The 13,578-nt window shown below is 44.9% G+C and overlaps 1 protein-coding gene across 3 annotated transcripts in view; it reads left to right on the top strand.

Moving 5' to 3' along the window:
* TTC28 (tetratricopeptide repeat domain 28) overlaps window positions 1-13,578 on the top strand; it is a 127,529-nt gene that overhangs the window by 37,867 nt on the left and 76,084 nt on the right. The gene's annotated exons all lie outside the window — the stretch shown is intronic.

The raw sequence follows: 13,578 nt of genomic DNA, 5'->3' as shown, positions 1-13,578 counted from the left end.
GCTCGGCCCCGCCGCCCCTCGCGGGCCCGGGCGGCCGGCCTGGGTGTCGGGCCGCTTCCTAAGATGGCTGCTGGGCCGGAGCGGCGGGCGCGGAGCGCGGTGCCGGCGGAACGCGCTGCCCGGGGCCGCCCTTCGGCGGGGGCTCCGCGCGGTGCCCGGCGGCGGGGCGCTTGCCGCGGGTGCGGTGTCCGTGCGGTGCCTGGCGCGGTCGGGCGCCCGGCGGGACGCTCTGCTTCCAGCGCGCCTGGCAGCGCTTTTTATTGACATTCTTTTAAGGGAAAATCCAGCGAACTGAGTGTGCAGCGCACCCCTCCCCAGCAGTGACCCCTTGCTCCTGGCAGCTGGGGACTATTACACTTTTTATTTCCCCCCCCCCCCTTTTTTTTTTTCCTTTTGGAAAAACTTGCTTGAGCCAGCAGCGCTCTTTCTTTCTTTGTAGCATGATGTGTGATTACTGTGTTTTACATCAGGGAAGAAATAGAAATCATATGTGAAATGCATGAGAGCGTCTCTCGCTTTGAGTGCTAGACATGGAAATAAATGGTGCTTCAGAACGTCCTGATTGGAGTGTGTGTTGCCACTGCATCTCTGGGTAATCTGTCAGGCTTTGTGTCACTGATACCTCATCTCCTTTCAGCTGTTCTGAAGCTGTTCCTTTAATTTTTTCAAGGAGGCGATTGCTTCTAGTGAGAGCAGTCCTTATTTCAAATCATTGTGTCTTCAGCAGGATAAACAGATGAAGGGCAAGCTTGATGGGATCATCTGTGCATTTTTTGAGCCCCTCTGTGCCTCCTTTCAGACTGGTTTTAAGATGTCCACGAACTATAGATTTTTAAATGTCTGTTTTTACTATTTTCAACTGAATGTTCAGTCACTCCTGTGGTTATGGCTGTGGAAACCCCTCCAGGCCATGGTTACAGCAGTATCGACTGAACCACTGAAATATTATTCTTGGCTGCTGGCTGGACTCCTCGGCTCTGGAAGATTCCGTTCGGAGTGTCAGGATTCACTCTGCAGTATTGGCTCACCCGCTTGTGCTTAAATCACGATGTCAGAGGGTTATTTTTTTTCCTCTGCATTATTGTTTGTGTCCAAATTGAGTTGATTTTGGGCAACCAAATTTGATTGTGTAGAGGGTACAGATGATAGCTGAATTCGTCTGAACTGTCAAACATTTTACTAGTCTGAGCAAAAAATAATTCCTACTCCTGCTATGATGTGATGGAAACTATGTTCGTGTTGGAATGGGCTCTGCTTTCAACTGTAGTGCCGGTAAAATCTCAGCAGAGGTTATTTTGTCAGTGTTGCCAGCATACTCACGGGAGTGTGGCCAGGGTTTCTGCTGGCCTGGCCCGAGTGCCTTTGTAGTGTTGCAGTCATGTGCTTTGCAGAGCAGTTTGAAGAAAATGACTTGTGCAAACCGCTCGAGAAGGCACCCCTAGTGCTCCTGTAGCTTTGGTCGTTTATAGCTGTTGGTCATTCCCGAAAGTGACTTCTGGGAAGGGATCTGCCTGCCTCTTCCCTGTTAAAATGTCCAAGTATGAGAGCTGTCAGTACAAAAGCTGAATGTGTGTGCTGCTGTAGGAGTCTTGTTTTATTTATTGGATTTGTACTCATGTTCTTTTGCTTTACCCACTTTTTTTTTTAACTATTGTTTAAGGTGTTTTGTTCATTGAGGGATTTTTGCTTTTACAACTGTTAAACTGTGCAGCATAGGATTGCATGGTTTATTAGTGTTGTGTGTAAACCTGGAGTAGGCTCCTTTGTTTGGTGATGCTAAGTTACAACTATTGTCCGTAGCGCGTGAGGCATTACCTTGCCTTCAGTTAATGGAAAAAAGAGTTTGCATGTGACTGAAATATTTTTTTCTGTTGTAAACCACATATATTTTTCAAAGTTTAGAAAATGACTATTGTTTACTAAATTTTTTCACGAGCACCAGAACTAATAAAGACTCTTCTCCTGTGGACTTCTGCGACTTGCCTCTGGCTCCATTTCCCTCGGGTTCCCCCAGCATCTCAGTGTAGCAGGAGGCTGGTTCAGAGCAGGGTGGCGTTGGTGGCCTGGGTGGCCCCTGCCACTGGAATACATTTCTCTGGCAAACGGTCAGTGGGCCCAAAAGCCATCAGAGCTGGGGTGAGCGGGCAGGTGGGTGCCAGTGCGTGGTGTAAGCCCGTTTCCTTGGGGAGCCGGGCTAAAATTCAAGCGTGAGACATCCAGTGCGTTGGGGTGAGCACAGCTGCACTGCCAGACTCTCAGGAGGCTGGTAATTAAATTATACATGATCTGGATACAGATATGGCTGATGTGTTATATTGATTATAGTCTTTGAAAAGCATAATGGTATTGTGATATGTCTGAGTGCTGCGTTCGGATTTTAAATACATGCTCAAGAAGGTAACAGTGCATTTCATCTTGGTCACTCATTTTTAAAAAGCGTAAGAGTAGGACCCAAAAGCTCAGACTTTTCTTTTTAATGGGTTTCCTTTTAGCCTGTAACTGTGCCACAATTCATGGCGCCATCTATCCATGCTGTGACTTAATCTGAGCATACACGTCCACACAGTTTACTCCCCGTGCAATTTAGAGTTGAAGTGGAGTCTGCCTGAACCCAAACGCCTTCTGTGAGACAGTCTCTTAATTTCATTAGAAGCAATGGAATATCTTTTCGTGACCTTACTCTTGTCAGTAACGGTGCTTGTGTGGCCTGTTGTGCAGAAGCGCTGTTGGGAAAATACGGTGAATGCAATCTGTATTGTATCGCTTGTAAAATGTCACAGGTTGTAGAGTTCTTTCCCATAGGGGATGGAATGGGCTGATTCCCGGGCGGGCTGCTTGTGTAAAAGTGACCTTTTCCCTCTGTGTTGCGTGGTGAAAATGAGTTGTGCTACAGAACAGGAAAGAAGGACTGAGAAACATCTGCAAGACAATGATAATTTCTGCAAAGAAGCATGAGCTTAGTTGACCCTTAGGTTCCTTTCTCTACAGGTTAGTAGGTTACGGGCAATAGTGGGACCGGTTGCATCAGGATTTACCAGTGTGGTAAGTGCTCTGATTTTCCAAGCTGGAAAATCAAACCTGTTTTGTAGAATTCTGCTCGTACTAGGTGAAAATAAGCAGATTGATTTCTGCCCCCCCCTTCCCCACCCCTGCTGGTTCCCCCCAGTTTTATAACTGGTAGTTATCAGAGAGCACTTAAAAGCATTCACAGTAAGCTTTCCTATCACTTATTTCTTAAGAGGCTTTTAAAATCTAAATTTGCCCTCTTATATGCTTAAATAAACAAAAATGGATAGTATTCCTGACCTGTTAAGTATTGTAGATCTTTTCCATTTAAGGCCATACAGTACTTGGCTCCGGAGTGATGTTATGCCTGAATTCAGCAATCTGAGCTGGTAATCAGTGTGTCTGCAGAGCGATAGAGCTCTGTCCTGCTTTCCTCTAACAGTGACCTGGAATGAAGCAGCTTGTTCCAAAGCTGTTGGGTCTAAGGAGATGTAGGCTCTGTGGCTGAACTAGCTGCCAGTCACAGGGCTTTGCTTTTTGGACTTCTCAGGGTACACGTTATCTCCAAACCTTTACAAGCCGTGACGGCAGGCAGTGGATACAACTCTGAATAGAGTAGCAATGAGCTCCAATAAGCTTCGTATGAAAACTGATGTTCTGAAACGCTCAGAAGATGCCATGCTATGAGCAAGCTCAGTCCGTCACTGATTTTTCAGGTACTGCAGCAGTGTAGTGAACACTGCACTACCTCTTCGCCTGGGCTCAGAGCAGGCTCTGTTTTGCTGCGCTGCTGGAGACCCGGGCCGTGCCCTAGCAGCACAGGATTAGGAGTAAAGTGTAACCGGGGATATTGTATGGCAACAGAGGTGTGCAGTGGCAGCAGCAGTCCAGCAGACTCTGCTCCCACGGTTGGTGACAAGGTATGTGGGATTGTACATGTTTGCTTATGAAAAAAAAGGGAATAACCGACATTTTATTTTCCCGACGCACATTTTCCTTATGCACAAGAAGAACAAATGCAAAGCTTAGTTTCTTGTAACCTCTGGTATTTTGTTTGAGTTTATACAGTTTTTACAAATACTGCAGCAGCTGTTGCCATACTTGTCCTTATTGCCCAAAAGAATGCACATCAAAATGCTGGCTTTGAGCCTTTGATTTACTCAGCAGAAAAGAACTTCATTGGACAACGCAGTATTATAACTTGATCTTCCTTTGACTTAATCCGTGGATATGGTTTATTCCTCCTCTTGTCTGCATGCACTTTTAAAAGTCTGTATCTTTCAGGCTTTCATAATAACCTAATGACAGGGTCATCAGATAGGGATTGGTGGTGGTTGTTGTTATGATCAAAGATAGATGCATATTCTGGCAGAGCAGAACTGTGGGTTCATCAGTGTGATCACAACATACAATTCACAAAGAAACAGTTCCTCCTGTATTTTCTAAATAGAGCATTTGGTAGGCATACTCTTTGCGTAAATGCTGTACTGGAGAATTTTGGAGTAGAAGATAATTACTTGTAGTTATGGAAATTTCTGCAAGGGAAATTGTCTTAATTTCTTCATGTTAAGAAATGGAATTGCTCTAGTTGCAGCGTTTGAGTCCTTTTAGGAGATTAATGCAGTCTTCCTTCATCACTGTGAATGGGCTTTGTAGCCTTCTGGTATATCTAAAATTACCCTTTTAATCCTGCTCATCCATTTGAATTTCTACTAAAACTTAGTTTGGTTTAGAAGAAAAATCAATAGCATGCACAAAGCTTCTCTTAAATTGGGTCTGTTATTTCAAGAGTTGACAAAAGAGGTTAAAAATGAGCATACAGAAGCACAAGAAGAAAGTTAGATGTGGGTGAAGGAAGAGGATGTGATAGCAAAGGTAAGAACTTATTCTGTATAGCAAAGGTGTGAGACATGCACATTGTACACGTGTGTTCTGGTAATGCGGATGCCAAGTCCAAGCAGAACTTCAGGTGTGGGTAAGAAGCCTTTTCAGTGCAGGGCGAACTGGAGAAGATCATAACAAAGTAAACAAATGGGACAAGGAAATGGATACGACCAGACCGTCGTTTCTAGGTCAAGTGCAACATGTTCTTCCCCTGCTTGGGGAGGACGTGAACCCGCTCTGCCGGCGTTCAGAACTAGAAGTCATTCAGAGGTAATCAGCATGGTGCGCTGCAGCTGCCTCTTGGCAAGGCTGCCGTCCTCGCTGGGCACTGCGCTACAGAGCTTCTGTTTGTGTAATGGCCCATGTCTGCGTCCTCTTTTGCAGAGAGCCAGACTTGTGTCAAATTGGCTTTGTAGACACTGCCCTGCACAGTTTGTTATCTTGCTGGTGTTGTATGTGTTTATCAGATTTCTGTACTTGAACGCTGGAAAAAGAATTTCATGATTTGGAGTCTTTCTGACAAGTCTGAATGTCACTTCTCAATGTTACGTGGAAAAAAAATGGAGTCCTCAGCTGCCAAATTAAACTAGTGCTCTTTAGCATATTTGTAATATTCTTCTCTGTGCGACTTTAAGCAGTTTATCCCCTGCTCTGGTTAATGGACCCTTGTAATAGGGACTTAGCAGCAGCTTGTATTGCTAAGTATATTTAACTTGAAACTTGGAACATTGGTTTGACAGGAACAGCTAAGCATACAAATCTGACAAAATACAGGCAAAGTGAAATTATACAGTTTATTGATGTAGGCAGGATGGGCTGGTTCAGCCATAGAGTATTTGGGAAGGAGAGCATGTGTGTGGGGGAGTGGGAACGGATTCCTTTGGCGAGGTGAAGAAGGTGGTCCAAAATGCGGCAGTTGGGTATTCACTAGTGAGTCGGGCTGAACTGGAGCTGGTGCCTGAAGAGCTACGTGGGTGTCTCCCGCTGTGGTCTGGGGAGGCTGGGTTCCTCGGCTTGCTGTGTTGTGTCCAAACCAGCTGTTTACATCTCCCCTGTAAGCTGAAGACGTTAATGCAGAGACACCCAGACACAAACCAGCTCGTGTCTGGGTCAGTGCTAGCCAGTACAGACTTGGGCTGGCTCCCAGCAGGGAGAGCCTTTGCTGCGCTGCTGTACGGGGGGCTCAAGTGCAGAGATGCTCAGCGTGGCTCAGTGCCCATCTGCCTTGGGTCTTGCTGGGGTAGAGGTCCGTACCACACGTCTAGCTTGGAGCAGACCGGCTCTTCAGCCTGGGTTTGGTGGTGTGGCAGGGGCTGAGCAGCCCTGGGAGTAGCCCAGCGGTGTGGGGCTTCTCGGTTGAGGCGCTTCTCCTGGACAGCTCTGCTGGTACGGGACCCAGATGAAATCGTGCAGTTCTGGGAGCTGCCGCCTCCTCAGATCAATTCAGATACTGTGTGTTTGTAAAGAAGCATGCCAAAATATATTCTGAACTAAACTGCCATCAGAGTGATAAAACAACTGTCTGATCTCATGGTAAACCATGCTGTTTTTCTTTCAGAATTTTTTGTGTGTTTCTTTTTACCTTGTCATGATTGTTTTCTTTTCTGTTATGATTATCTTGTAACCTGCCAAGTGATAATATCAGCTCCTCTACCTTGAAGCCCACGTCTGGAATGGAAGGAAAGGTACTTCTGTTGATATTCTGCCAAGTATCCGCATTTCCCTGACAAACCTGCTGTTTTGTAACTTCCTTCAGCAACCACCGCCAAGGCAGACTGTCCATACGCCTCCCAGATGGATGGCTGCGAGGGGCTGGCAATGGTGCCTTCTCTTAAAGTGGAATCACACCTAAGCAGCCATGAATTAACCTCCATAAAACATTCTACTATTTTTACTCTTTAAGTGGCAGGAAGGAGGGACTTACAAGGCTGATACATAAAATATCCAGCTGTGTTATTCATGTTAATTAGGACTTTACAGAGACTGTTATGACTTGGCACCATCCCATTTTCCATAGAAATGTTAATCTGTTATGGTTGGAGAACCCTTTCATGAATTTCTGCATTCTGAATCTTAGACCTTGCTCAGAGGCAGACCCATACCTGGCATATCTGCCAGTCTGCCGCGATGTGGAGCACGTACCCCAGTGTCTCCTCACCCCAGACTTGCTGGTTTCTTGGCGTGTCCCTGGTGCCTTCGTGGCTGTGTGAGTTCTGGTTTCCTTATTACACCAGTGAAGCAACGAGGGGCTGTAAAACCATGAGTTTTGGTGTAGTGGGGGCTTTCTTGGCCACAAGTCCTGTTACCATAAGTGACACTAGAGTTACAGGACTTTGAAAAGCAGCAGACTTTGGAACACGTCTTCCGTCATTACGATCTTACCATGCTGGCGAGCTTTCGTTGGGCAGAGTCTCGTGGACAGCCAGGCCTCTCGTAACCGAATCGGTTCTGTGTTTAGAAAAGCAGTTTTGTTTTAAAACTCTGCTTCTGTTCTTGCTATTATCTTCTAGATAGGAAGTTTTGCAAAATAAATGGCCACTGTTACAGCCGGCTATTGTTGAATTATATTAGGCTGTTTTTCTGCTCATGGTCCTCTTTGCCCTGTCACGGGCTTCTAGGCCTGCGTAAGGTGTCAGGCGCTTGCTGTAGGGTGGATGCTGCAGACAACAGTTGCCATCATGGTTGACATTCAGAGTAAAATGGGATTCATAATTAACAGTCAGACCCCAGGGCCATTTCAGGGACACAAAGGAGTAAATAGCTTTTTGTAGACTTAGGGATGGGTGGAGGACGATGGCTGGTAGGCTTCTAGACAGGTTAAGAAGAAGGTTCAGTGCCTTCTTCCCCACCTTGAGAGTCCTGATAATGACACCATGCTCTGTGACCAGAGCAGAGGCCAGCAACAAAACGCAGCCCACGTGGGGCTGACGGAGCTTCGCACATCAGCCAGTAGAAAAGAAGGGAGAATCTTTTGTACCAGACTTCTCATTTTATGAGATTCCATTGAAGTTTAATCTATTTCTTCAACAGAATCACTTAAATGTTTTATAGGAAATTCCTTGCTGTCTCCAAAAAGAGATGTGTCCCAGTTTGCTGTGGATGTCCATAACAAATTACGGTGTCAGAGAAATTCCTTACTCTCCTAGGGAGGCTTTAAGATTGTTCTGTCCCAATTTGCTTGGGAACTAAAAACATCTAGCTGGATTTTTGAATAGTTTTGTTTGCTTATAGTCGTTCTCCCTTCAGCTGAATCTCCATCGTGAAGGTGAGGCTCATCAGCTGTGGGTTTTTGTTGCCGTTGCATTTAAACGGTTCCCTTCGTGTGTAAGGATGCGGTCCCTCCGCCCTCCAAAGTATTGCTTTGGACAGTAGTCCATACAAATTACCTCTGACACTTGGACCACTAGCTTCTTGTTAGCATAGCTGATCTTCTTGAAAAGTCTCGGGGTAAACTTTGATGTAGAAAGAGCTGAGAAATTATTTTGAATTAATGTTTAACTTCCGTCTGGGGTTTTCTGAGATCAGATCAATGCAGCTCAAATTAAAGAAAGGAAGAAAACATCTTCCTTTCAGGAAATAACATAGCTCCCTGAGTAAGTATTCCTATCCAGCTCCTGTTTTTCTTCAGTATGCCACCAGTTATTAGCAACACAATAAAGAATAGATTTCTTAGGTTGTATGAAAAGCACATTGAGCTATAGGGTATTTTGCAGTGAAGAAACATGCTTGAAAGTGAGCCAAAAGCTGTCATTTCCCTTTTCATCCATTAAAAAGTGCATTAACACTGTCAATCAGCAGGCTTCAGAGGTTAGGCAAATACAGTCAGCATCTGCCAATGAAATCAAAGATTTAACACATCTCGGTATCAAAGTTACATTAAAAAGAGAAATTTGCCATATGGGCATAAGCCCCAGCTGTGCTTCAGCTCTGATGACTCTGAACGAGTACCTGATGCTTTGAAATCTGCAGTGTTCCCACTGTTGAAAAGAGTGTGACCTGCTCTGCAGTGCTGGGGAGGAGGAAGGCCAGCCCTCCTTCGCGTGGTGGTGAAGGCTGGGAAGGCCAGTTGTTGGCGTTAGCAGAATCTTTCGGTGTCAGGTCACCGTGTGTCACACATCTTAATGCAGCTGGTTGTATGATGATGAGGTTTTTTGAGTACAAGTGACACTTCTGTATGTTTTTCTTGAACGTTTATTCTGTACTTTGTGTAACTGGCAGAAATTAAAAGCATTTTGTGGGGTCTGTGAGTTGCTTTCCTTGCTAACTGGCATTACCTTCTGGGCAATTAGCAGCAATTTCAGCCCAGCAGTCCAATCTAAAACTCATCTGAATTAGCGGAGAAATTCCCGTCATCTTCAATAGCTGTTGAATCTGGGTCTGCCCTACCATTTTTATGCCAGGACTGCTGAAGACATCAGTGTTGAATAGTGTATGTTCTTTTTCTGACGCTGTAGCTTAAGCTGAGGACCTTGTCACGCCTTGCTTTTACTGTCTTTTAAGAAAGGAGCAGGTTTTTGTGTGTATATATTTGGTTTTGTTTGTTGTGTTTTTTTTTAAATAGACTCCTGTAGAAGTCTACAGAGTCTATAGAAATGTCTGTTTCCACCCTCCCCCTTTGCTTTTTAAAAAGGTAGTGTTTTGTGATAATTTTAGGATAATGGAAATTTTGTTCAGCTTGGTGGTTCGGAAGAGCTCACTTGATGTTCTGTTATGGGATAATGCACAAACTTTTGGGGAATGTAACTTTATGATAATTATAAGTTAAAGAGTTAAGGCAAGAAGGGATAAACTGTTTATACGTAAATTAATTTCTGTTTTGATTGTTGTGTGCTGCTTGGTGTCTGTTTCAATGCTGAGGAAACAGACAAGATTGCCAGCCTTTTTTAACAACTGAACAAGGGTTGCTTTTCTCTCTCTGCCAGTTGACTGCATATTGAGTCAAGAATGTTGAAGCTCTTGCACCTTTGTTTTTACGAGAAAGTGCTTTCTGAAGCCAGTGGTCTCCATATTGTACATCTGCTCAGATTTCCTGAGAGCTGATAAAGAACTTCTGGGGTAATCATGATTCTGTAGTGGTTCTGAATTTTCCCAGTGCCTTTGGGGGTGTGCTGGGGGTTCAGGATGGCAAGTGTTACCACCTAGGTCAGGATGCTCTGGAGGGCTGCACCTTTTTTTGAGTCTTTTCCCATTTTGGCTTTGAAGCTGGGTTGTTTCATTTGTCCTGCCCAGGGGATAAGACATCTAGATCTTATGAAATAAAATTGTAAACGTGCTACAGCACTTTGAGTTATAAGCAATTCAGCTGTTTTAAATGTAAATGGTGTAGGATTATATACTTGATTTGTTATAGCTTCCTAATTCTGACTCCCTCAGCACTTTCTTGGCAGTTAATTGCATCATGGCTTAGAGGAGCGTTGCATAAGCTGCTGAAGACAACTTTGCTGAAGTCTCACATGCTTTCTTCCTTGGTTACATAGCAAATGGGTGCTCTGGGATAATTAGTAAGGAGGTGCTCCAGTGGCCCAGTTACTGTCTTCTGCAGCCTTTTTCCTGTGAAGTCCGCTCTCCTCAAAGTTGTTGACTCCACAACGAAGGCTCCAGATGTAAGTCCTGCCACACGCTCGGATGCTGCAAAGTTTGTGTTGTGAAGCCACTTGCCACCTAACAGTGTTTTCCTGAGATAAGGCAGAACCAGGGCTCATGGCTGAAAGTTTAATTTCAAATAGAAAAATGTAGAGTTTTAGACATAAAGAAGTATTTGAACAAGTTCTGTAGGGATGTGGCTTGTTTTTCTGCACTTGGCTTTGCATCAAGAGTATGTTTCTAGAAAGAGCATGGGAGTTGAGCGAAGTATGGTGGTGCCTTGGCTAGTGGTTCTGGGCTGCCTTGCATGGGAGTTGGGCTAGATGTTGTCACCAGCCCTTCTGGCTCTGGGGGATGAAATTCGCTGGAGCTTTGATGTCAGCCTTTCAGGGCAGTCTGAAGGGCTGAGAGACGTTGCTCTGATTGGCACCCAGGGAATAAGTGTGTACCAGACCGTCATCTGGTCTCCAGCAAAGTGGAAGGGCTCTCCCTGGGAAGTTAATGATGGCAGCTGCATCAAACTGACACGGGCAGAGGAGCCAGCTGGTGCGGGGAAGCACGTTACTGAGGATGGCTGTGTGCTTCGTTAGTCTGGTGACTACTAAGCAGTTTTTATAAGAAGAGACTCTAGTACGTGATACTTAAGTGAAGGAGGAAGGCAGGGTAAATTCTTTACAGTTCTGCTAAAGAGCAGTCCAGTGCTCTTACTCATTTCCCCAAAAATTACTTTAGCTTTTCCCCAGTTTTCTTCAACACACCAGAGAAGTCTTGGGAGAGTAGGAATGGAGTGCTGGTTGGTTCCCGCTGTTACAGAACAAGGGTCTTGGCAGCAAAAATACACGTGTTCAGTTTCACCTGAGACAAGGTCTTGATGCCATTGTGATTGTAACTGGCTGGTTACAGTCATGCTTAAGTTGGAGACTCCTGGATACAGGGTGAATCATTGTCATTTTATTCTCCGTTTTTCCATAGTCCAAACCACAAAATCATTGGCAACTGTTGTGTCTTCTGGATGGCGCTGTCTGTAAGGTGCTTGGCAGTCCTGCTGAGAAGTGGGGGCAGAATAAGTTGCAGGGGCTATCTTGTCAGGACTGACAGCTCTTTAGCTTGCTTTCCTGTTATTTCTTCATATTCTAGTTCTGCTGTTGAGGAGAACCATCTGTGACAAGTCTGGAAGTAAATACTTCAGGCTGAGCCTTTTGGACTCTCTTTTCTCACCTCAAAATCCAGCGGGCATAGCAACCTCTATTTACTTGTGAAAAGTGCAAGGCACTGTATTATTATTTAATTCCCGTTATCCAACCATATTTTTACATTATAATTTCATAACTGACCATTCTTATCAGTGCCGGGGTATGGATTATTATGGAATTTCGTGTATGGGTTGTGCATTGAGCTGCGTTCTTTGTCAAGGTGACAACGTTCCTGATATTCCTAAATCTACGTTTTGGGAGTACTGGACCCCTGGCAGCTTCAGCATTTCTTTTCTCATTTCCGTGGTTCACCATCCCTCTGAACAGGCCGTCTTTGGGCTCTCACAATCCTGACTGGCTCTGTACGTAGCTTTGAAAAGCAGTAAGTGATAAACACCAAACTTTAACGATTAGTGTAGTCTGGCGAGTTGCTCTGCGTAGTAGGTTGTCTGATGTGAAATAATGTGTTAGGGGGAAATTTTCCTGAGGGAAATTACACTGAAAGATGCAGGTGGACCGTGTGTCTCTGCCTCCTTGAGATGGTATGTCTTCTGAGGCATAATTAAAATTCTTTCCAATTATTCTCACAACGCACAGTGAATGGGTAAGTGTGACAGCTGAATGACAAGCATATACGCAGACCAGAACAGGCAGACTGGGTGAATTTAGTTTTCTGACTAAAACTTTTGTTATGAGCTGAATTCATTGTTGTTATGATATAGACATGAAGTTGAATCTGCCATCCCAGATGCTGATTTCTTTTTTTTCCTGCTTCATGTGGTATGTAGCAACCTCTTAATAGCTCAGACTTTCCTCCCAAGTCCCACCCCACACAGCGGTTGTGGTACGTTGTGTCTGTTGCAGCCGAAGGTAAAGCGATGGTCTATGGTGCACCCCACTTAGTATGGGGAGAAGGTACATGGCTTCTGATGTGGCAAGATGACTGTGGTTTAGTTAGTTAGTCTTTGCGCAGAGCCTTTGGCTGCATGATGCTCTGTTTGCTTAGAGCATCTAAACCCTTGAGGCTTAAAAGACTGATGACCTGCCAGGTACAACATTTATTTCTTACATAGGTTAATAGATTTTTCTAGTTTTGACCTTAATCTTATCCTCTTAATCATCTCAGCATTGACTGATTAATGTTTTTGTTCCAATAAGCAGCTAAAACTAGGACTCACCCCGTTATAGATGTCCATGTTAGCTACATTAACCTGTACCCTCTTTGTAGACTTGTGTTTCACTGGAGCATCAGTGACCCCAGATCTTGCAGGTATCTCCAGAGACATTAGCAAGATTATTAGAATCTCTACGGTCCTGCTGGTGGCTGACCTGTCCACTTCCGTGCAAAATCTGGGGCTTCCGTAGTAAATCCTAGAAAACCTGGACCCCACCCTGAGGTAATCTATGCCGTGTACGCAGATGTACTAGTTCATCCCTTTGGAGACAGAGCATGTCTAGTGCCATTTGTACCAAGTGACAAAACAGTGATTATCTTAATGTCAAGCTGCATCCCAGGTCTGTCTGGGTCTTTGGTCATCGGCCAAGGTGTACGAGGAGGTGTCCCCACTCACCTCTGTATTTGCTGCTGTTTGACTCACTGTGTCCAGTTGAATTCGTTTGACAAATGCAGGTTCCAGTGGAACGCAAGGATTTCCTTGCCTGATACTTACTTTTGTTGGGAAATAGTGTTCTCATTTGAACAGCACTGAATGCTTTGAGGTGTTCAGCCCAGGCGTGTTAGGCAGTTTGGATGCAGACAGCACTGAAGCTCTTGACTTCTGCAGAAGATCACTTAAGGCTGGATTAAAATCACTTGTCCTGGAACCACCTGAACCTGTTTAAGGGGTTCTTATCCTGGGGTTTTGGGACTGCAGCCCTGCGCCTAGTCTTTCTCTGTTGTGCCTCAATCTGA

Source organism: Nyctibius grandis, chromosome 14, assembly GCF_013368605.1.
Source record: "Nyctibius grandis isolate bNycGra1 chromosome 14, bNycGra1.pri, whole genome shotgun sequence".
NCBI lineage: Eukaryota > Metazoa > Chordata > Aves > Nyctibiiformes > Nyctibiidae > Nyctibius > Nyctibius grandis.
The sequence above is the reverse complement of the archived record's forward strand: the minus strand, read 5'-3'. Positions and strand labels throughout refer to the sequence as shown.